Source organism: Ambystoma mexicanum, chromosome 2q, assembly GCF_040938575.1.
Source record: "Ambystoma mexicanum isolate Mex_15411 chromosome 2q, UKY_AmexF1_1, whole genome shotgun sequence".
Taxonomy (NCBI): domain Eukaryota; kingdom Metazoa; phylum Chordata; class Amphibia; order Caudata; family Ambystomatidae; genus Ambystoma; species Ambystoma mexicanum.
The window spans coordinates 852,157,384-852,182,693 of record NC_090924.1 but is presented as its reverse complement, the minus strand read 5'-3'; positions in this window follow the sequence as shown (position 1 = coordinate 852,182,693).

The following is a 25,310-nucleotide window of genomic DNA, read 5'->3' as shown; positions in this document are numbered from 1 at the left end:
AATCGCAGTAAAAGTGCAAAAATCGCAGTGCAAGTGCGAAAATCGCAGGGAAACCAGCGCACATCGATTCATGGAAGGCCGTGCGCGAGAAAAATATCGGATGTGCGCTGAAAAAGTGCGCGGCGCACGCCGGCGCACAGGATATCTAACGGCATGCGCCACGGCCACAGCGAAATCGCACATAGCGCGGCGTACACAACAAAAGTAGGTGTAACACGGGGCGTAACACTCGGAATGGGGAACAACTCATCAAAATGTGGGTGTCACGGGGGAAGTACAGGAGGCAAGTGCGCGGAACGCCCACACGCTCGCCTACAACACGTATTCATGGAATCCAATAGGGCAAACCAGCGCACCGTCAAACCAGCGCACAGGCCCAAATACGTCCGCCACAAGAAAGCAGGCGGTAGTGTCCCTGCCCCTGAAATAAATGTGCGCCAAAATGTGCGCCAACAAAAAGCACCTATATACAGCTATGATGAATGTCACATACTGTTGCCCTCTAAGACAAATGATGTGCAAAGGGGTACGTGACAAACACGGACACCCGCTGTGTGAAAAATAGCATATGCGTGTATACTGTGCTGCGCGGACAGTCCCACACGCGATTTGCCTGGGTACGTGTATTCCGGGGTTCGTGGGAAGTTCCACATGCGAATTGCCTGGGTCCGTGTATTCCGGGGTGGGCGGGAAGTCCCGCACGCAAATTGCCTGGGTCCGTGTATTCCGGGGTGCGCGGGAAGTCCCACACGCGATTGGCCTGGGTACGTGTATTCCGGGGTGCGTGGAAAGTTCCACACGCGATTTCAGCAGGGTACGTGGTTTCCGGGGTGCGCGTGAACTTCCACATGCTAATTCTGCAGGGTACGTGTATTCCGGGGTGCGCAGGAAGTTCCACACGCGATTTCAGCAGGGTACGTGTATTTCGGGGGTGCCGGGCAGTACTCCACGTGAATTGACCGTGTGGGTCCTCCCAGGTGTTCCCTCTACACCCTCCACGGCCCCTGCAGGCAGCCCACACCACAGGGGACTACCCTGCACCCCTGCTCATGTCCCGCAGGAAGCCCATCCACCATGGCCATGCCCCCCAGCCAACCCACATGTCACCTTGGACTACTGATCACCAACGCATGTCTCCCAGCACCCCCACCCACCAGCATCCAGGGGCACCCTCCACCAGGCCCCCACACATGTCTCCCACCACCCCCACCCCCCCGCAGTCAGGGGCACCTGCCAGCAGGCCCACACACATGTCTCCCACCACCCCCACCCCCCAGCAGTCAGGGACACCCTCCGCCAGGCCCCCACTCATGTCCCCCTGCACCCCCAACCCCCAGCAGCCAGGGGCACCTTCCACCAGGCCCCCACTCATGTCCCCCTGCACCCCTACCCACCAGCAGCCAGGGGCACCCTCCACCAGGCCCCCACTCATGTCCAACTCATGTCTCCCAGCACCCCCCAGCAGTCAGGGGCACCCTCCACCAGGCCCCCACTCATGTCCCCCTGCACCCCCACCCCCAGCAGCCAGGGGCACCCTCCACCAGGCCCCCACTCATGTCCCCCTGCACCCCCACCCACCAGCAGCCAGGGGCACCCTCCACCAGGCCCCCACTCATGTCCAACTCATGTCTCCCAGCACCCCCACACCCCAGCAGTGCAGGGCACCCTCCACCAGGCCCCCACTCATGTCCAACTCATGTCTCCCTTAACCCCCACCCCCCAGCAGTGCAAGGCACCCTCCACCAGGCCCCCACTCATGTCCCCCTGCACCCGCACCCCCCAGCAGCCAGGGGCACCCTCCACCAGGCCCCCACTCATGTCTCCCTGCACCCCCGCCCCCCAGCAGTGCAGGGCTCCCTCCACTAGGCCCCCACTCATGTCCAACTCATGTCTCCCTGCACCCCCACACCCCAGCAGTGCAGGGCACCCTCCACCAGGCCCCCACTCATGTCCAACTCATGTCTCCCAGCACCCCCCCCAGCAGTGCAGGGCACCCTCCACCAGGCCCCCACTCATGTCCAACTCATGTCTCCCTGCACCCCCACCCCCCAGCAGTGCAGGGGCACCCTCCACCATGCCCCCACTCATGTCCCCCTGCACCCCCACCCCCCAGCAGTGCAGGGCACCCTCCACCAGGCCCCCACTCATGTCCTACTCATGTCTCCCTGCACCCCCACCCCCCAGCAGTCAGGGGCACCCTCCACCAGGCCCCCACTCATGTCCCCCTGCACCCCCACCCCCCAGCAGCCAGGGGCACCCTCCACCAGGCCCCCACTCATGTCCCCCTGCATCCCCACCCACCAGCAGCCAGGGGCACCCTCCACCAGGCACCCACTCATGTCCAACTCATGTCTCCCAGCACCCCCCCCCCCAGCAGTGAAGGGCACTCTCCACCAGGCCCCCACTCATGTACAACTCATGTCTCCCTTAACCCCCACCCCCCAGCAGTGCAGGGCACCCTCCACCAGGCCCCCACTCATGTCCCCCTGCACCCGCACCCCCCAGCAGCCAGGGGCACCCTCCACCAGGCCCCCACTCATGTCCCCTGCACCCCCGCCCCCCAGCAGTGCAGGGCTCCCTCCACTAGGCCCCCACTCATGTCCAACTCATGTCTCCCTGCACCCCCACACCCCAGCAGTGCAGGGCACCCTCCACCAGGCCCCCACTCATGTCCAACTCATGTCTCCCAGCACCCCCCCCCCAGCAGTGCAGGGCACCCTCCACCAGGCCCCCACTCATGTCCAACTCATGTCTCCCTGCACCCCCACCCCCCAGCAGTGCAGGGGCACCCTCCACCAGGCCCCCACTCATGTCCCCCTGCACCCCCACCCCCCAGCAGTGCAGGGCACCCTCCACCAGGCCCCCACTCATGTCCTACTCATGTCTCCCTGCACCCCCACCCCCCAGCAGTCAGGGGCACCCTCCACCAGGCCCCCACTCATGTCCCCCTGCACCCCCACCCCCCAGCAGCCAGGGGCACCCTCCACCAGGCCCCCACTCATGTCCCCCTGCATCCCCACCCACCAGCAGCCAGGGGCACCCTCCACCAGGCCCCCACTCATGTCCAACTCATGTCTCCCAGCACCCCCACCCCCCAGCAGTGCAGGGAACCCTCCACCAGGCCCCCACTCATGTCCAACTCATGTCTCCCTGCATCCCCACCCCCCAGCAGTGCAGGGCACCCTCCACCAGGCCCCCACTCATGTCCCCCTGCACCCCCACCCCCCAGCAGCCAGGGGCACCCTCCACCAGGCCCCCACTCATGTCCCCCTGCACCCCCACACCCCAGCAGTGTAGGGCACCCTCGACCAGGCCCCCACTCATGTCCAACTCATGTCTCCCAGCACCCCCACCCCCCAGCATCCAGGGGCACCCTCCACCAGGCCCCCACTCATGTCCCCCTGCACCCCCACCCCCCAGCAGTGCAGGGCACCCTCCACCAGGCCCCCAATCATGTCCCCCTGCACCCCCACCCCCCAGCAGTGCAGGGCACCCTCCACCAGGCCCCCAATCATGTCCACCTCATGTCTCCCAGCACCCCCCCAGCAGTGCAGGGCACCCTCCACCAGGCCCCCACTCATGTCCAACTCATGTCTCCCTGCACCCCCACCCCCCAGCAGTGCAGGGGCACCCTCCACCAGGCCCCCACTCATGTCCCCCTGCACCCCCAGCAGTGCAGGGCACCCTCCACCAGGCCCCCACTCATGTCCAACTCATGTCTCCCTGCACCCACACCCCCCAGCAGTGAGGGGCACCCTCCACCAGGCCCCCACTCATGTCCCCCTGCACCCCCACCCCCTAGCAGCCAGGGGCACCCTCCACCAGGCCCCCACTCACGTCTCCCTGCACCCCCACCCCCTAGCAGTGCAGGGGCACCCTCCACAGGCCCCCACTCATGTCCCCATGCACCCCCACCCCCCAGCAGTGCAGGGCACCCTCCACCAGGCCCCCACTCATGTCCAACTCATGTCTCCCTGCACCCCCACCCCCCAGCAGTCAGGGGCACCCTCCACCAGGCCCCCACTCATGTCCCCCTGCACCCCCACCCCCCAGCATCCAGGGGCACCCTCCACCAGGCCCCCACTCATGTCCCCCTGCACCCCCACCCCCCAGCATCCAGGGGCACCCTCCACCAGGCCCCCACTCATGTCCAACTCATGTCTCCCTGCACCCCCACCCCCCAGCAGTGCAGGGGCACCCTCCACCAGGCCCCCACTCATGTCCAACTCATGTCTCCCTGCACCTCCACCCCCCAGCAGTCAGGGGCACCCTCCACCAGGCCCCCACCATGTCTCCCTGCACCCCCACCCCCCAGCAGTGCAGGGGCACCCTCCACAGGCCCCCACTCATGTCCCCATGCACCCCCACCCCCCAGCAGTGCAGGGCACCCTCCACCAGGCCCCCACTCATGTCCAACTCATGTCTCCCTGCACCCCCACCCCCCAGCAGTCAGGGGCACCCTCCACCAGGCCCCCACTCATGTCCCCCTGCACCCCCACCCCCCAGCATCCAGGGGCACCCTCCACCAGGCCCCCACTCATGTCCCCCTGCACCCCCACCCACCAGCAGCCAGGGGCACCCTCCACCAGGCTCCCACTCATGTCCAACTCATGTCTCCCAGCAACCCCAACCCCCAGCAGTGCAGGGCACCCTCCACCAGGCCCCCACTCATGTCCAACTCATGTCTCCCTGCACCCCCACCCCCCAGCAGTGCAGGGCACCCTCCACCAGGCCCCCACTCATGTCCCCCTGCACCCCCACCCCCCAGCAGCCAGGGGCACCCTCCACCAGGCCCCCACTCATGTCCCCCTGCACCCCCACCCCCCAGCAGTGCAGGGCACCCTCCACCAGGCCCCCACTCATGTCCAACTCATGTCTCCCAGCACCCCCACCCCCCAGCATCCAAGTGCACCCTCCACCAGGCCCCCACTCATGTCCCCCTGCGCCCCCACCCCCCAGCAGTGCAGGACACCCTCCACCAGGCCCCAACTCATGTACCCCTGCACTCCCACCCCCCAGCAGTGCAGGGCACCCTCCACCAGGCCCCCACTCATGTCCCCCTGCACCCCCACCCCCCAGCAGTGCAGGGCACCCTCCAAGAGGCCCCCACTCATGTCCAACTCATGTCTCCCAGCACCCCCCCCCCCAGCAGTGCAGGGCACCCTCCACCAGGCCCCCACTCATGTCCAACTCATGTCTCCCTGCACCCCCACCCCCCAGCAGTGCAGGAGCACCCTCCACCAGGCCCCCACTCATGTCCCCCTGCACCCCACCCCCCAGCAGTGCAGGGCACCCTCCACCAGGCCCCCACTCATGTCCAACTCATGTCTCCCTGCACCCCCCAGCAGTCAGGGGCACCCTCCACCAGGCCCCCACTCATGTCCCCCTGCACCCCCACCCCCAGCAGCCAGGGGCACCCTCCACCAGGCCCCCACTCATGTCCCCCTGCACCCCCACCCACCAGCAGCCAGGGGCACCCTCCACCAGGCCCCCACTCATGTCCAACTCATGTCTCCCAGCACCCCCACCCCCCAGCAGTGCAGGGCACCCTCCACCAGGCCCCCACTCATGTCCAACACATGTCTCCCTGCACCCCCACCCCACAGCAGTGCAGGGCACCCTCCACCAGGCCCCCACTCATGTCCCCCTGCACCCCCACCCCCCAGCAGCCAGGGGCACCCTCCACCAGGCCCCCACTCATGTCCCCCTGCACCCCCACCCCCCAGCAGTGCAGGGCACCCTCCACCAGGCCCCCACTCATGTCCAACTCATGTCTCCCAGCACCCCCACTCCCCAGCATCCAGGGGCACCCTCCACCAGGCCCCCACTCATGTCCCCCTGCACCCCCACCCCCCAGCAGTGCAGGGCACCCTCCACCAGGCCCCCACTCATATCCCCCTGCACTCCCACCCCCCAGCAGTGCAGGGCACCCTCGACCAGGCCCCCACTCATGTCCCCCATGACCGCCACCCCCCAGCAGTGCAGGGCACCCTCCACCAGGCCCCCACTCATGTCGCCCTGCCCTCCCATCCCCCAGCAGTGCAGGGCACCCTCCACCAGGCCCCCACTCATGTCCCCCTGCACCCTCACCCCCAGCAGCCAGGGGCACCCTCCACCAGGCCCCCACTCATGTCCCCCTGCACCCCCACCCACCAGCAGCCAGGGGCACCCTCCACCAGGCCCCCACTCATGTCCAACACATGTCTCCCAGCACCCCCACCCCGAGCATCCAGGGGCACCCTCCACCAGGCCCCCACTCATGTCCCCCTGCACCCCCACCCCCCAGCAGTGCAGGGCACCCTCCACCAGGCCCCCACTCATGTCCCCCTGCACCCCCACCCCCCAGCAGTGCAGGGCACCCTCCACCAGGCCCCCACTCATGTCCCCCTGCACCCCCACCCCCCAGCAGTGCAGGGCACCCTCCACCAGGCCCCCACTCATGTCCCCCTGCACTCCCACCCCCCAGCAGTGCAGGGCACACTCCACCAGGCCCCCACTCATGTCCCCCTGCACCCCCACCCCCCAGCAGCCAGGGGCACCCTCCACCAGGCCCCCACTCATGCCCCCCTGCACTCCCACCCCCCAGCAGTGCAGGGCACCCTCCACCAGGCCCCCACTCATGTCCCCCTGCACCCCCACCCCCCAGCCGTGCAGGGCACCCTCCACCAGGCCCCCACTCATGTCCCCCTGCACTCCCACCCCCCAGCAGTGCAGGGCACCCTCCACCAGGCCCCCACTCATGTCCCCCTGCACCCCCACCCCCCAGCAGCCAGGGGCACCCTCCACCAGGCCCCCACTCATGCCCCCCTGCACTCCCACCCCCCAGCAGTGCAGGGCACCCTCCACCAGGCCCCCACTCATGTCCCCCTGCACCCCCACCCCCCAGCCGTGCAGGGCACCCTCCACCAGGCCCCCACTCATGTCCCCCTGCACTCCCACCCCCCAGCAGTGCAGGGCACCCTCCACCAGGCCCCCACTCATGTCCCCCTGCACCCCCACCCCCCAGCAGCCAGGGGCACCCTCCACCAGGCCCCCACTCATGTCCCCCTGCACTCCCACCCCCCAGCAGTGCAGGGCACCCTCCACCAGGCCCCCACTCATGTCCCCCTGCACCCTCACCCACCAGCAGCCAGGGGCACCCTCCACCAGGCCCCACTCATGTCGAACTCATGTCTCCCAGCACCCTCACCCCCCAGCATCCAGGGGCACCCTCCACCAGGCCCCCACTCATGTCCCCCTGCACCCCCACCCCCCAGCAGTGCAGGGCACCCCCCACCAGGCCCCAACTCATGTCCCCCTGCACTCCCACCCCCCAGCAGTGCAGGGCACCCTCCACCAGGCCCCCACTCATGTCCCCCTGCACCCCCACCCCCGCAGCCGTGCAGGGCACCCTTCACCAGGCCCCCACTCATGTCCCCCTGCACTCCCACCCCCCAGCAGTGCAGGGCACCCTCCACCAGGCCCCCACTCATGTCCCCCTGCACCCCCACCCCCCAGCAGCCAGGGGCACCCTCCACCAGGCCCCCACTCATGTCCCCCTGCACTCCCACCCCCCAGCAGTGCAGGGCACCCTCCACCAGGCCCCCACTCATGTCCCCCTGCACCCTCACCCACCAGCAGCCAGGGGCACCCTCCACCAGGCCCCACTCATGTCGAACTCATGTCTCCCAGCACCCTCACCCCCCAGCATCCAGGGGCACCCTCCACCAGGCCCCCACTCATGTCCCCCTGCACCCCCACCCCCCAGCAGTGCAGGGCACCCCCCACCAGGCCCCAACTCATGTCCCCCTGCACTCCCACCCCCCAGCAGTGCAGGGCACCCTCCACCAGGCCCCCACTCATGTCCCCCTGCACCCCACCCACCAGCAGCCAGGGGCACCCTCCACCAGGCCCCCACTCATGTCCAACTCATGTCTCCCTGCACCCCCACCCCCCAGCCGTGCAGGGCACCCTCCACCAGGCCCCCACTCATGTCCCCCTGCACTCCCACCCCCCAGCAGTGCAGGGCACCCTCCACCAGGCCCCCACTCATGTCCCCCTGCACCCCCACCCCCCAGCAGCCAGGGGCACCCTCCACCAGGCCCCCACTCATGCCCCCCTGCACTCCCACCCCCCAGCAGTGCAGGGCACCCTCCACCAGGCCCCCACTCATGTCCCCCTGCACCCCCACCCCCCAGCCGTGCAGGGCACCCTCCACCAGGCCCCCACTCATGTCCCCCTGCACTCCCACCCCCCAGCAGTGCAGGGCACCCTCCACCAGGCCCCCACTCATGTCCCCCTGCACCCCCACCCCCCAGCAGCCAGGGGCACCCTCCACCAGGCCCCCACTCATGTCCCCCTGCACTCCCACCCCCCAGCAGTGCAGGGCACCCTCCACCAGGCCCCCACTCATGTCCCCCTGCACCCTCACCCACCAGCAGCCAGGGGCACCCTCCACCAGGCCCCACTCATGTCGAACTCATGTCTCCCAGCACCCTCACCCCCCAGCATCCAGGGGCACCCTCCACCAGGCCCCCACTCATGTCCCCCTGCACCCCCACCCCCCAGCAGTGCAGGGCACCCCCCACCAGGCCCCAACTCATGTCCCCCTGCACTCCCACCCCCCAGCAGTGCAGGGCACCCTCCACCAGGCCCCCACTCATGTCCCCCTGCACCCCCACCCCCGCAGCCGTGCAGGGCACCCTCCACCAGGCCCCCACTCATGTCCCCCTGCACTCCCACCCCCCAGCAGTGCAGGGCACCCTCCACCAGGCCCCCACTCATGTCCCCCTGCACCCCCACCCCCCAGCAGCCAGGGGCACCCTCCACCAGGCCCCCACTCATGTCCCCCTGCACTCCCACCCCCCAGCAGTGCAGGGCACCCTCCACCAGGCCCCCACTCATGTCCCCCTGCACCCTCACCCACCAGCAGCCAGGGGCACCCTCCACCAGGCCCCACTCATGTCGAACTCATGTCTCCCAGCACCCTCACCCCCCAGCATCCAGGGGCACCCTCCACCAGGCCCCCACTCATGTCCCCCTGCACCCCCACCCCCCAGCAGTGCAGGGCACCCCCCACCAGGCCCCAACTCATGTCCCCCTGCACTCCCACCCCCCAGCAGTGCAGGGCACCCTCCACCAGGCCCCCACTCATGTCCCCCTGCACCCCACCCACCAGCAGCCAGGGGCACCCTCCACCAGGCCCCCACTCATGTCCAACTCATGTCTCCCAGCACCCCCACCCTCCAGCAGTGCAGGGCACCCTCCACCAGGCCCCCACTCATGTCCAACTCATGTCTCCCTGCACCCCCACACCCTAGCAGTGCAGTGCACCCTCCACAGGCCCCCACTCATGTCCAGCTCATGTCTCCCAGCACCCCCACCCCCCAGCAGTCAGGGGCACCCTCCACCAGGCCCCCACTCATGTCCCCTTGCACCCCCACCCCCCAGCAGCCAGGGGTACCCTCCACCAGGCCCCCACTCATGTCCCCCTGCACCCCCACTCCCCAGCAGCCAGGGGCACCCTACACCAGGCCCCCACTCATGTCCCCCTGCACCCCACCCCCAGCATCCAGGGGCACCCTCCACCAGGCCCCCACTCATGTCCCCCTGAAATCCCACCCCCAGCAGTGCAGGGGACCCTCCACCAGGCCCCCACTCATGTCCAACTCATGTCTCCCACCACCCCCACCCCCCAGCAGTGCAGGGCACCCTCCACCAGGCCCCCACTCATGTCCCCCTGCACCCCCACCCACCAGCAGCCAGGGGCACCCTCCACCAGGCCCCCACTCATGTCCAACTCATGTCTCCCAGCACCCCCACCCCCCAGCAGTGCAGGGCACCCTCCACCAGGCCCCCACTCATGTCCAACTCATGTCTCCCTGCACCCCCACACCCTAGCAGTGCAGTGCACCCTCCACAGGCCCCCACTCATGTCCAACTCATGTCTCCCAGCACCCCCACCCCCCAGCAGTCAGGGGCACCCTCCACCAGGCCCAACCATGTCCAACTCATGTCTCCCTGCACCCCCACCCCCCAGCAGTCAGGGGCACCCTCCACCAGGCCCCCACTCATGTCCCCTTGCACCCCCACCCCCCAGCAGCCAGGGGTACCCTCCACCAGGCCCCCACTCATGTCCCCCTGCACCCCTACCCACCAGCAGCCAGGGGCACCCTCCACCAGGCCCCCACTCATGTCCCCCTGCACCCCCACCCCCCAGCAGTCAGGGGCACCTGCCAGCAGGCCCACACACATGTCCTCCAGCCAACACGTCATCACAATCCAGATCCCAGGCTCGTATGCCCACCCAAATCCCACCCCACGCCACCCCAGTCCAAACACCCAACCAAGCTTTACATCCATTCAAAATGGAAATACCCATTACATGATAGATACCAAACAAGCAGTATGCGCATGAGTACAAGTCCGTCAGACCCACACAATGGCAACACATGACTGTGAAAACCCTCATTCTGACATGCATGAAACCAATGAGAGAAGTCCACACATTGAAGTAAGAAACAAAAATGTATTCCAGTGTAAACGAAGTGAATGAAATGTAAACAAACAATAATGGCAACAAATATTAAAATGCAGCATGTCAACAAAAATAATAAATAAGGAAAATGGGACTCCAAAATAACCGTAAAGAAATTGTGTCCAAAGTCACTGTCCAACAAAGCAAATCCAAAGGGAAAGTAAAGTGAAAATCCATTGCTCCATGGTGAAAAAAATAATAAAAGATGAAGGCCACAAATCCACTGTCAAACTATGTACAAAGAGCAAATCCATGGTCCATGATCCCAATGATGTAAATGAAATCTACAATAAAGCCTACCTAACTAATAACTATATACAAAAAATTGGGGCATAGCCCAAACGCCCCAAATTAAAAAAAAGAAATAAAACCTAACACTAATTAACTATATACAAAGGCGGCGGGCTAGTCCAGCGGCTCACTCCGTGGTGTCCCAGGCCAGGGCATCATCGAACTCCTGTTCGATGTCCCGGAGGCGGTCCTGTTCCATGGCCCCGAGGGTCCGCAGGGACGCTGACATGTCCTCCTCCAACTCCCTGCGGATTCCCTCGGGGCACTCGGCCCGCCTCAGGGCCCTCCACATGGAGTTCTCCGCCCTGACCATCATGAGCCGCGCCTCTTCCGCCCGCCGCCGCTCGGCACCTATCTGCTGGCCCAACTGCTGCCACACGGAAGACACTTCCCGTCCTGGGTCCTCCTGCCCTCCGGCCGATGCCTGCCCCTCCGGTGTAGATTGCCCCGAGCCATGATGCCTCCCACGTTGACTCCGCTGCTGCCTCCGACGCAACTGCCTCTGCCAGCACGACGGCATCCAGGCTGATGGAATCCACCGACGCCGTTGTGCACATGCTCTGCCCAATGATGCCGGCACATCCTCCATCTGCTGGGTTCCAGTTGCTGTTGTGTCCACCCCTGCTGGACCTCCGACTCCCGACTGTGGCAGGGATGGGATCCCCACCAGGCTGGCTGCGTTGGTCAGGGCAGGTCCACAGGGGGCCCTGGTGGCATCTGGGCCGGAAGACGGCATGGAGAACGACTGACGTATAGTCTCCACAGAGGAGGAGAGGGCCGCCAGATTGGTCGACACATGTATGAAACCCCCGACCACGGAAGATCCCAACTGGGCCACGTTGGCACAGTGCTCTTCGTGATGACGTGCAAGCTCCTCCCGGGAAGCATGCACGTCATCACGAATGACACCCGTGCGCAACGCGACACCAATCAGGACCTTCTCCATACGGCCACGGGTCCCCTCGTCCGCAGGTGGAGGGGAGTCAGATGACATGGACATCCCCCCTGCCTGCGGACGGGCCTGGGATGGGGTATCCCTGCTGGTGCATGGTGGTGCAGTCACAGTGTCAGGGACAGTGACATGCACAGGCCCCTCCACGGTGACCTGTGCTGCCTCCTGCCCCAGCCCCTGGACTGCATCACTTGCACCAGCAGGGATGCCCCCACCAGGCCCCATGTGCGCCTCAGTAGCGGCCTCCTCCTCCTCTGTGGAAACCACCAACCTGGATGGCTCCACACCATCTTCCGCCGTTGCAAGCCCCTGTGGGGGCTCACCCACCCCTTCCGCTGCAGCCGTGGGGGCATCCCCGCCGCTTTGCTCCACAGCGCCGTCTCCGCCCTCTTCTTCACTTGCCGCTGTGTAGAGGGAGACATAGAACACAAGCATCAGGGTACTGTACAATGGTCCCCTAGACAGGAAGCAATAGCAGATGAGTGGCACTGTCAAAGATCACTTCCATCATGTCCCTCCACAACACATGGGTCAGTGCAGGCAAAACACACACAGTAACAGGCATGGCACATGCTATGGACATTTGCATACATGTCCAAGGGACTGTCCAAACATACAATGTTGTCATGGAACTCACATGCATCATGGGTCATGCCTATCACATGCACACACATCAAGGTTATTTCATCCATCTGGCCTTGTACACCCCAGACACAGTGGATACAAGGATAACTAGGCTGCATCTGTGAATCTGTACATTGTCACAGACATGTGTCATGCATCCATGGCATTCACAAGTCACAGACACGCAGGTCAGACACACAGACATGGATACCATACATGTACATGGCATCAGCACCCATCCCTCACCCCCACCCATGTCCAGGAACAGAGACTGGCATGCTCTCATGTGTCCAATCCGCATAGGGCTCCCCATGTTGCAGTTAAACACATGCACCAAACGTGCGGTTCACACATTACTGGTCTCACATGCATGACCATGATGTCCCTGCACACATACATGCGTACATGGCCTATGTCACACATACAGGCAAGCATCAGACAACCAGCACACTGCAACATGCCCTGTCTCACACAACAATGCTTGCCCACTTACCGCTCAACTCCAGACGGGTCTGCCTCACAAGGATCTGGGCGTGGAGCTCTGGGTCTACACGTTCCAGGATCCTCAGCTGGATGGTACTCATGCGGCCCCGGCCCCCCTCCACGAGGCGCCGGGCCTTCAAGAGGGTCCTGGACCTCAAGTCCTCCCAGCGTTTCTTGACTTTCTGGATGTTGCGGGTTGCCACCCCCTCCGCGTTGATGGCAACCACCAAGTCGTCCCAGATCCTGTCCCGTCCTTCCTTGTTGGCGCGTGACGATCCGAAGAGGGCATCATACTGCCCCAGGACTTGCTCCACCAGGACACCAACTTCGGTGGCAGTGAAGCTGGTGCCCCTCTGCCTCTCTGGCCGGGGGTTGCCACTGGTGCCAGATGTTGCAGCGCCCGACATGGCAACCCCCGAGGCAGGAGTGGGTGGGCAACTGGGTCCTGGGGCTGGGCTGTGGAGCGATGGTATACCAGTCGGGAGTCTTCTGTTCCAGCAGGGGTGGACACAGCAACTGGACCCCTGCAGATGGCAGATGTGCAGGCACAAAATGGCAGGGCACGGTGGCAGCAGGCAGGCAGGCAGCAGCAGATGGCTCGTGGGAGGCTGCTCGGGGCTCTGGGGAGCAGTAATTCGGCCTTTGGGCAGGATCGTGGTCTTCCGTGTGTTTACGCGTGGCCAGCTTGATACGGAGTGAACTGGCATGTGAAAATCCTGCACGTCAACGTGAAATTCGAGGAAAGGGCCTTAGCGCGTAAGCGCGTCAGCACGCATACGCGATTCCATTGGACCAAAGGCCCACAGCGCGTAAGCGAGTCTGTGACGTGACGCGCGCGGGTGTTTCCCTCACAGCACGTGATGACAGAGCACAGTGGAAACACTGCACGTCAGAGTATCATTGCGTGTAATTGGATGAAAGTGCACGTACACGCAATTGGCCTGGGTACGTGTATGCAGGGGTGCGCGGGAATTCTCACACGCGATTTGCTTGGGTACGTGTATTGCAGGGGTGCGCGGGAATTCTCACACGCGATTTGCTTGGGTACGTGTATTACAGGGGTGCGCGGGAATTTTCACACGCGATTTGCTTGGGTACGTGTATTACATGGGTGCGCGGGAATTCTCACACGCAATTTGCTTGGGTACGTGTATTACAGGGGTGCGCGGGAATTCTCACATGCGATTTGCCTGGGTACGTGTATTACAGGGGTGCGCGGGAAGTTTTACACGCTCGCCAACAACACGTATCCATGGAATTTAACGGGGCTAAGGCATGCGCACAAAAAACACGTGCTAATCCGGAAACACGTACGCCAGCAGGAAGCAGGCATACGTCGACCCGCGCAGCATAAAAGTGCGTGCAAACAACAAACAAGCTCAGACGCCAGGATGAATATACCGTTCCTAGCAGCAGGGGCCGTGGGTTACCAAAGGAGGAGGAGGAGGATAGTGAGGGCCCGAATTTTCACACCCAGAACCAGCCTTTTTGGGATGCCTGATGACCAGGTGTATGGGAGGTACAGGTTTCCACCTCACATAATACTGGACCTGGTGAGTGAGTGGGAGGATGACCTCACATCACCCACCCTGTGCTCACAGGCACTCAGCCCCCTGAAGATGGTCCTTAATGTACTGCACTTCTTGGCCACTGGATCATTTCAGCGGACAAGTGCCATAGTGGGTGGTGTGTCACAGGCCACGCAGTCACACTGCCTACACCAGGTCTTGAACATCATCACTGCACGCCCATCAGTCCGCAGGCACATATACCTGCCCAGGACACCTGCAGAAAGGCAGGCTGCTGCCCTGGATTTCTACGGTGTGGCATAATTCCCCAAAGTGCTAGGTTCCATTGACTGCACCCATGTGGCACTACGTCCCCCCAGGGCATCTGAGCACATCTATAGGAACCGCAAGCACTGGCATTCCATCAACGTGCAGGTAGTATGTAATGCCAAGGGAATCATCACCTCAGTATATGCCAACTATCCAGGGTCCACCCACGACAGCTTCATTTACCGAATGTCTACTCTAAGCCGGGACCTAGAAGCTGGGCGGCATGGCGATACATGGCTGCTTGGTGAGTATGAATGCCACTGCACATGCATTCATGTCAGATGCAGAGTTATGTCACTACCCCACTAATGATACCCATCACCTCCTCACCAGGGGACAGTGCCTACCCTTTGAGCACCCACATGATGACGCCAATTCTGTCATGATGCCTGCTCCCGGGGAGCCGGTTCATGCCCTGCGTCCCCGAAAGCGGACATCCAGTCCCCAAGGAAGGACCCAGCAACCCCAAATAGGGGGGGCCAGGCTCATAAAAGACATCAGTCCTGGCGCCATAGGCGCCCAGCTCATTATGGAAGTGCTTGGGTGCACTTACCTGATGCAGACCATGCTGCAGGATCCCGGCCTCCTCGAGGCCTGAAAGGAACTACTTTACCTGTGGGACTAATTTACCATCCGGGCGTGGTCGGGGAAGGATACATACCTGGTTGGAGGAAGGATACATACCTGGAACTTCTTCCAAGGCTATTTAAACCCCACCCGAACAGCCACACGTGCTTCGCGTTGTTCTGCATCTAGCAGCTGGACGCTCACTGTGTCTGCTCCTGCATCCTGACTTCTGCCACGCCTGCCAGCATCCTGGATCACCTGCAATGGGAAAGAAGAAGAGAACAGAAGAAGGAAAAGTCCTTACCTGCTAAATCCGCATCCCGGAGACATCTCGCCGACAATCCTGAAAAGGAAGACTTTTATTTAAAAGCTCATCGCGTCGATCGCTGCAGCGCCGCATTCCACTCACCTTTACAGGGCGCCTCCATGTTCAGCAGCGATCATCCGGATTCGCAGTCACGCCCCAGCGCCTAGGGAGAAAAAGACCAGAACAAAAGGTGAGAGAGAGAAGGGAACAAGGAAAGCTAAATCTCCATGTTAAGACTTACCTGTTGATTCATTCCCTCTTCATTTCGGGTCCGTGCCGCATCTTGGCATTTCCGGACCCCGGCCCCTAAGGGGAAAAAGAGACATCAGCGTTAATGAGCGAATGAAAAGACATTACCAAAAAACGCTCATTAAAGGCTTACCTGATTTCTACAAGGATTTCACCTCTTATCTCGGGTCGGTGCCTGTTCCCCGGCATTCCGTACCCTGGCCCCTATGGGGAAAAAGACACTAGCATTAGTACATTAATGCATGGACACAAGGGGAACCTCTTATAAAAAAAACTTACCTGGAAGCCAAGCAAGTTTGGTTCTCACCAATCCGAAAATCCATTGAAGTAACTGGATACAAACGCGCCCCTGCATCAGAAGCAGGATGGAGAGCTCGTCCTTCCAGACCCTAAGGTGAGACGCTACGAGGAATCACAGAAGGGTTTCAAGGAGGGTGAGAGGGGAAAGTGGGAGGCTGATTGCATTACCCCGCAGACAGTTAATCCCCTATTTTCGCCTACAGAAGGATACTTTTGCGAACCAGACAAGCCAGATTTGGGGGCCCGGTCCAGTCCGTCTTCCGAACCCTGCGCATCACCTTAGAAGAGGTCACAGCAGCGCGAACCAGGCCAGCGCCTCCGTGGGAGTCAGGTGAGCGTTGCAGAACGCGAAGCCTTCCTACAAATTCCCACCCAGGCGCTATGGAAAGTTCTGAGACTGATCAGTTGGCCAAATTACTGGGGGAATTATGGGCCGAAGTACATGCTGCTCGTCAAGAGACTAATGCCCTCAGGAGGGAATTAATAATATCAAAGGAAAGAACTGATGACCTGGCCAGACAGCTTTTGCAAAGTCAAGCTGGGCAAACTCCTCTACCCGGATCCGGAGGGAACCCCGCTCCTGTGGTTTCCAGTAACCCTGTGCAGATTAATCTACCTGGAAACATGCCGCTGGCCCCACCCGAACGCTGTGCTGGGGACCCCAAACGATTCGCCGTATTCATGAATCAGTGTCGTTTGCACTTTCTATGCAGACCTGGGGCCTTCCCTAATGATCAGACCAAGGTAGCCTTTGTATTGTCATATCTCAGCGGCTGCGCTGCCGATTGGTCAGTTCCACTGGTTACTCAAGATGACCCGATTCTCCGTGATTTTCAAAGGTTTCAAGCAAGCATGGAAAGGTTATTTGCTCGACACTCTCAGGGGCAGGCTCTGGATGACGAACTTCTATCCCTGCGACAGGGCAATCAGGACCTCCTATCCTATATTGCAACCTTTAATAGACTAATTGTGGAAACGGGATGGCCAGAGGATAAAAGAGTCACGTTGTTTTATCGAGGCCTACGCGGAGAACTTAAAGATGTCTTGGTCCAAGTTGTAAATCCGCCCCAAGAATGCACAGAGTATATAGACTTAGTGGTCCAATTGGATCACAGACTTCAAAACAGAAAAGCAGATCGGTCCAGGTTTGAGACCCGGGTGTTGGTCAAGACCCATGCTAATCCCAAGGGAGATGATGTCTCTGATCCTATGCAAATTGGAGGGGTTAAAGGACCCTTAACTCAAAAGGAACATGAAAGGAGGCTGCAGTTAAAATTATGTCTTTATTGTGGGAATTCTGGACACTTTCTACAAGATTGCCTGGCAAAACCACCCCGAAAGGCGGTAGGAGCCGCTGATAAAAACCATGAAGACTCTGTTTCGGGAAACGACTCCGCCCGACAAGTGTAGGGGTCCGCTTGCCGAGCTTGAAAACTAACTCTCATACCTCGCATTTCATTGTGCCAATAGTTCTCGTAGATCCAGAACAGCCTAAGCGGTTGCATGCAATAAAGGCATACATCGATAGTGGGGCTATTGGAAACTATGTGGATCGTTAATTGGTCTCTAGGATTAACCTCCCTCTCCATCCTAAAACCAGCACAGTCGATGGAATTGAAATTGCCTCTGGACCGGTAACACATTCCACTACTGAGGTGACTCTTATTGGTCCCGACGGCCATCGGGAGGGTGTCGTGTTTGATGTAATCAAGGCTCCACAGTTTCAGGTTATTCTTGGAATCCGTTGGTTAGAGACACATAATCCTCAAATTGATTGGCGAGCTAAGAGAATAACCTTCCCGGATTGTACACAAACCTGCTACCAAGAAAACCTGAAGATTAATCTAGCATCTGTAACCTCTGCCTCCATGCAACTACCTCCGGAATACCAAGACTTTCAGGACGTCTTCCAAAAGGAACAGGCCAACAGGTTACCTCCTCACAGATCGTACGATTGCCAAATCGATCTGGTTCCGGTGCACAACCTCCTTGTAGCAGGATTTATGCCCTTACCGAACCTGAGAATCTGCATTTGAGAAAATATTTGGATCAATACCTAGCTAATGGTTTTATTCGCCCGTCAAAGTCCCCGGCATCCTCGGCTTTGTTCTTCGTGCCCAAAAAAGAAGGCGACCTTAGAACTTGTATCGATTACCGCGCATTGAACCAGATAACGGTTAAAAACAGTTATCCTCTGCCTCTGATCCCTGAACTCCTTGACCAGGTGAAGGACGGTTGCATATACACCAAGTTAGATCTCCGGGGGGCTTATCATCTGGTACGAGTTAAAGAAGGCGACGAATGGAAAACTGCCTTCCGTACTAAATACGGATTATTCGAATACCAGGTGATGCCTTTCGGATTGTGTAACGCGCCGGCTGCCTTCCAATACTTCATGAATGATGTCCTTCGGGAACTCATCGATGTTTGTGTTGTCGTATATATCGATGACATTCTGGTGTACTCCTCTTCGGAATCTGATCACAGAAAACACGTCAGGGCAGTACTTGAAAAACTGCGCCAACACAAACTATTTGCTAAATTGGAGAAATGTGTTTTCCATACCACAGAGGTCGAGTTTCTAGGTTTCATCCTGACACCCAAAGGAGTCCGAATGGACTCAAGAAAAGTGGATGCCATCCTCAAATGGCCATCACCTAGCTCTGTAAAAGGGGTTCAAAGCATGCTCGGCTTTGCCATTTTCTATCGCAGGTTTATCCCGAAATTTTCACGCGTGGTACAACCCATTACTGCACTCTTGAGGAAAAATAAACGTTTTGAATGGTCTGAAGAAGCCGAGCAGGCCTTTCAGGATTTAAAAGCTAAGTTTACCTCTGCACCTATATTGAACCACCCGCGTCCAGATCTCCCTTATGTCGTCGAGACTGACGCATCCAGCCTAGCCATGGGAGCTGTCCTGTCCCAAAGAGATCCCGAAACCAACCAACTGCATCCCGTAGCATTTTGGTCCAGAAAATTCTCGGCACCCGAGGTTAATTATGCAATTACGGACAAAGAACTGTTAGCCATTAAGTCCGCTTTTAAAGCCTGGCGGCATTACCTGCTTGGCGCTCGACATACCATCACAGTGATCACTGATCACCGGAATTTACAGTATTTGAAAACCGCCAAGGCTCAGTCATCACGGCAGCTCCGATTGGCTTTGTTTTTCGCTGAATTTGATTTAGTGATTACCTATCGACCTGGCTGCAAGAATGGCAAAGCAGACGCCTTATCCCGAATTGGAATGGGAGAATCTGATACAAACTCAGAACCAGTACCAATAATTTCCGAACAGAGGATTCTAGGCATGACTTTGTTACAGACGCTTGAAGACATTCAAGCCAGAGTGAAACAACTCCTGGACCCTACAACCTTACAGGATTGGATACAAAAGGGATCAGACTTTACCATAGATAATGGTTTACCTTATTTCCAAGGACGCTTATTCCTGCCACATAAGGAATTACACAAATTAGTTATTTCCGGTTATCATGATGCATTAATAGAGGGACACCCCGGTATTGCCAAGACAGAGGAAAAGGTGAAACGACAATTTTGGTGGCCCTCTTGGGGAGAAGATGTTAAATCTTTTGTGATGTCCTGTGGTGTTTGCGCCCAAAATAAAAGTCAAAAGAAAAGACCAGCCGGTCTCCTTCAACCTCTAGAAATACCGCCAGCACCTTGGCACACCCTATCAATGGATTTTATTACGGACCTGCCTCCTTGTTCGGGGTACAATACTATTCTGGTAATTGTGGATTTGTTTTCCAAAATGGCCCACTTTATTCCTTTGAAAGGTTTACCTTCAGCTTCTGTCCTAGCCAAAGAATTCCTCGAAAATATTGTTCGGCTACATGGATTCCCATCTATACTAATCTCTGACCGGGGAAGCCAATTCATTTCCCACTTCTGGCGCAAATGTTGTCAAATGGCGCAGATCGACGTAAGATTATCGACCAGTCACCACCCTCAGACCGATGGTCAGACCGAGAGGACAAATCAGACCCTTGAGCAATACTTACGGTGTATGTTACAGCAATCTGAAAGCAACTGGAAAGACATTCTTTGGATAGCCGAATACGCATATAATAATTCGGTACACTCTGGAACTGGCCACAGTCCTTTTGATACTTTGTTTAGGCATCACCCTCGAACCTCAAACCCTGACTCACCTCAGAACCTCGGAATGCCTGCAGTAGAACATCTGCATTCTACAATTACCCAAGCCTTCAAAGAGGCAACTACGCATTTACAACAAGCCAGGAGAAAATACAAGGAGAATGCTGATCTACATCGGAGTGAAGCACCTCCGTATCAGATTGGGGATCAAGTGTGGTTAGCTACCAGACATTTACCACTCAAAGGGCCTCGAACTTTTAACCCAAAATATCTGGGACCTTATTCTATTACGGCAATAATTAACCCAGTGGCTGTTAAACTTGATTTACCAGCTAGTATGCAAATTCACCCTGTTTTTCATGTGTCACTTCTGAAACCAGTGGTACCCGGAACCCGACTACTCAAACCTCCAGAACCTATTCTAATAGATGGGGAGCCCGAATTCGAAGTGAAGAACATTTTAGACTCAATAATGTTTAGGTCAAAACTGTTCTACCTAATTGATTGGAAGGGGTACGGACCTCAGAAGAGGTCGTGGGAACCCAGCGACCATGTGCATGCACCTCGATTAGTCAGGAAATTCCACCGACTCTTCCCAGACAAACCAAAACCCCCGGAGGGAACAACCTTGGGAGGGGCCTTGGGGGGGAGTGCTGTCATGATGCCCGCCCCACGGGGAGCCGGTTCAAGCCCTACGTCCCCGAAAGCGGACATCCAGTCCCCAAGGAAGGACCCAGCAACCCCATATAGGGGCCCTTTGCACAGTGTCCTGGTGCCTATGGTGCCAGGCTCATAAAAGACATCAGTCCTGGCGCCATAGGCGCCCGGCTCATTATGGAAGTGCTTGGGTGCACTTACTTGATGCAGACCATGCTGCAGGATCCCGGCTTCCTTGAGGCCTGAAAGGAACTACTTTACCTGTGGGACTAATTTACCATCCGGGCGTGGTCGGGGAAGGATACATACCTGGTTGGAGGAAGGATACATACCTGGAACTTCTTCCAAGGCTATTTAAACCCCACCCGAACAGCCACACGTGCTTCGCGTTGTTCTGCATCTAGCAGCTGGACGCTCACTGTGTCTGCTCCTGCATCCTGACTTCTGCCACGCCTGCCAGCATCCTGGATCACCTGCAAAGGGAAAGAAGAAGAGAACAGAAGAAGGAAAAGTCCTTACCTGCTAAATCCGCATCCCGGAGACATCTCGCCGACAATCCTGAAAAGGAAGACTTTTATTTAAAAGCTCATCGCGTCGATCGCTGCAGCGCCGCATTCCACTCACCTTTACAGGGCGCCTCCATGTTCAGCAGCGATCATCCGGATTCGCAGTCACGCCCCAGCGCCTAGGGAGAAAAAGACCAGAACAAAAGGTGAGAGAGAGAAGGGAACAAGGAAAGCTAAATCTCCATGTTAAGACTTACCTGTTGATTCATTCCCTCTTCATTTCGGGTCCGTGCCGCATCCTGGCATTTCCGGACCCCGGCCCCTAAGGGGAAAAAGAGACATCAGCGTTAATGAGCGAATGAAAAGACATTACCAAAAAACGCTCATTAAAGGCTTACCTGATTTCTACAAGGATTTCACCTCTCATCTCGGGTCGGTGCCTGTTCCCCGGCATTCCGTACCCTGGCCCCTATGGGGAAAAAGACACTAGCATTAGTACATTAATGCATGGACACAAGGGGAACCTCTTATAAAAAAAACTTACCTGGAAAGCCAAGCAAGTTTGGTTCTCACCAATCCGAAAATCCATTGAAGTAACTGGATACAAACGCGCCCCTGCATCAGAAGCAGGATGGAGAGCTCGTCCTTCCAGACCCTAAGGTGAGACGCTACGAGGAATCACAGAAGGGTTTCAAGGAGGGTGAGAGGGGAAAGTGGGAGGCTGATTGCATTACCCCGCAGACAGTTAATCCCCTATTTTCGCCTACAGAAGGATACTTTTGCGAGCCAGACAAGCCAGATTTGGGGGCCCGGTCCAGTCCGTCTTCCGAACCCTGCGCATCACCTTAGAAGAGGTCACAGCAGCGCGAACCAGGCCAGCGCCTCCGTGGGAGTCAGGTGAGCGTTACAGAACGCGAAGCCTTCCTACAAATTCCCACCCAGGCGCTATGGAAAGTTCTGAGACTGATCAGTTGGCCCAATTACTGGGGGAATTATGGGCCGAAGTACATGCTGCTCGTCAAGAGACTAATGCCCTCAGGAGGGAATTAATAATATCAAAGGAAAGAACTGATGACCTGGCCAGAAGGTCAAGCTGGGCAAACTCCTCTACCCGGATCCGGAGGGAACCCCGCTCCTGTGGTTTCCAGTAACCCTGTGCAGATTAATCTACCTGGAAACATGCCGCTGGCCCCACCCGAACGCTTTGCTGGCGACCCCAAATGATTTGCCGTATTCATGAATCAGTGTCGTTTGCACTTCCTATGCAGACCTGGGGCCTTCCCTAATGATCAGACCAAGGTAGCCTTTGTATTGTCATATCTCAGCGGCTGCGCTGCCGATTGGTCAGTTCCACTGGTTACTCAAGATGACCCGATTCTCCGTGATTTTCAAAGGTTTCAAGCAAGCATGGAAAGGTTATTTGCTCGACACTCTCAGGGGCAGGCTCTGGATGACGAACTTCTATCCCTGCGACAGGGCAATCAGGACCTCCTATCCTATATTGCAACCTTTAATAGACTAATTGTGGAAACGGGATGGCCAGAGGATAAAAGAGTCACGTTGTTTTATCGAGGCCTACGCGGAGAACTTAAAGATGTCTTGGTCCAAGTTGTAAATCCGCCCCAAGAATGCACAGAGTATATAGACTTAGTGGTCCAATTGGATCACAGACTTCAAAACAGAAAAGCAGATCGGTCCAGGTTTGAGACCCGGGTGTTGGTCAAGACCCATGCTAATCCCAAGGGAGATGATGTCTCCGATCCTATGCAAATTGGAGGGGTTAAAGGACCCTTAACTCAAAAGGAACATGAAAGGAGGCGGCAGTTAAAATTATGTCTTTATTGTGGGAATTCTGGACACTCTCTACAAGATTGCCTGGCAAAACCACCCCGAAAGGCGGTAGGAGCCGCTGATAAAAACCATGAAGACTCTGTTTCGGGAAACGACTCCGCCCGACAAGTGTAGGGGTCCGCTTGCCGAGCTTGAAAACTAACTCTCATACCTCGCATTTCATTGTGCCAATAGTTCTCGTAGATCCAGAACAGCCTAAGCGGTTGCATGCAATAAAGGCATACATCGATAGTGGGGCTATTGGAAACTATGTGGATCGTTAATTGGTCTCTAGGATTAACCTCCCTCTCCATCCTAAAACCAGCACAGTCGATGGAATTGAAATTGCCTCTGGACCTGTAACACATTCCACTACTGAGGTGACTCTTATTGGTCCCGACGGCCATCAGGAGGGTGTCGTGTTTGATGTAATCAAGGCTCCACAGTTTCAGGTTATTCTTGGAATCCGTTGGTTAGAGACACATAATCCTCGAATTGATTGGCGAGCTAAGAGAATAACCTTCCCGGATTGTACACAAACCTGCTACCAAGAAAACCTGAAGATTAATCTAGCATCTGTAACCTCTGCCTCCATGCAACTACCTCCGGAATACCAAGACTTTCAGGACGTCTTCCAAAAGGAACAGGCCAACACGTTACCTCCTCACAGATCGTACGATTGCCAAATCGATCTGGTGCCCGGTGCACAACCTCCTTGTAGCAGGATTTATGCCCTTACCGAACCTGAGAATCTGCATTTGAAACAATATTTGGATCAATACCTAGCTAATGGTTTTATTCGCCCGTCAAAGTCCCCGGCATCCTCGGCTTTGTTCTTCGTGCCCAAAAAAGAAGGCGACCTTAGAACTTGTATCGATTACCGCGCATTGAACCAGATAACGGTTAAAAACCGTTATCCTCTGCCTCTGATCCCTGAACTCCTTGACCAGGTGAAGGACGGTTGCATATACACCAAGTTAGATCTCCGGGGGGCTTATCATCTGGTACGAGTTAAAGAAGGCGACGAATGGAAAACTGCCTTCCGTACTAAATACGGATTATTCGAGTACCAGGTGATGCCTTTCGGATTGTGTAACGCGCCGGCTGCCTTCCAATACTTCATGAATGATGTCCTTCGGGAACTCATCGATGTTTGTGTTGTCGTATATATCGATGACATTCTGGTGTACTCCTCTTCGGAATCTGATCACAGAAAACACGTCAGGGCAGTACTTGAAAAACTGCGCCAACACAAACTATTTGCTAAATTGGAGAAATGTGTTTTCCATACCACAGAGGTCGAGTTTCTAGGTTTCATCCTGACACCCAAAGGAGTCCGAATGGACTCAAGAAAAGTGGATGCCATCCTCAAATGGCCATCACCTAGCTCTGTAAAAGGGGTTCAAAGCATGCTCGGCTTTGCCATTTTCTATCGCAGGTTTATCCCGAAATTTTCACGCGTGGTACAACCCATTACTGCACTCTTGAGGAAAAATAAACGTTTTGAATGGTCTGAAGAAGCCGAGCAGGCCTTTCAGGATTTAAAAGCTAAGTTTACCTCTGCACCTATATTGAACCACCCGCGTCCAGATCTCCCTTATGTCGTCGAGACTGACGCATCCAGCCTAGCCATGGGAGCTGTCCTGTCCCAAAGAGATCCCGAAACCAACCAACTGCATCCCGTAGCATTTTGGTCCAGAAAATTCTCGGCACCCGAGGTTAATTATGCAATTACGGACAAAGAACTGTTAGCCATTAAGTCCGCTTTTAAAGCCTGGCGGCATTACCTGCTTGGCGCTCGACATACCATCACAGTGATCACTGATCACTGATCACCGGAATTTACAGTATTTGAAAACCGCCAAGGCTCAGTCATCACGGCAGCTCCGATGGGCTTTGTTTTTCGCTGAATTTGATTTAGTGATTACCTATCGACCTGGCTGCAAGAATGGCAAAGCAGACGCCTTATCCCGAATTGGAATGGGAGAATCTGATACAAACTCAGAACCAGTACCAATAATTCCCGAACAGAGGATTCTAGGCATGACTTTGTTACAGACGCTTGAAG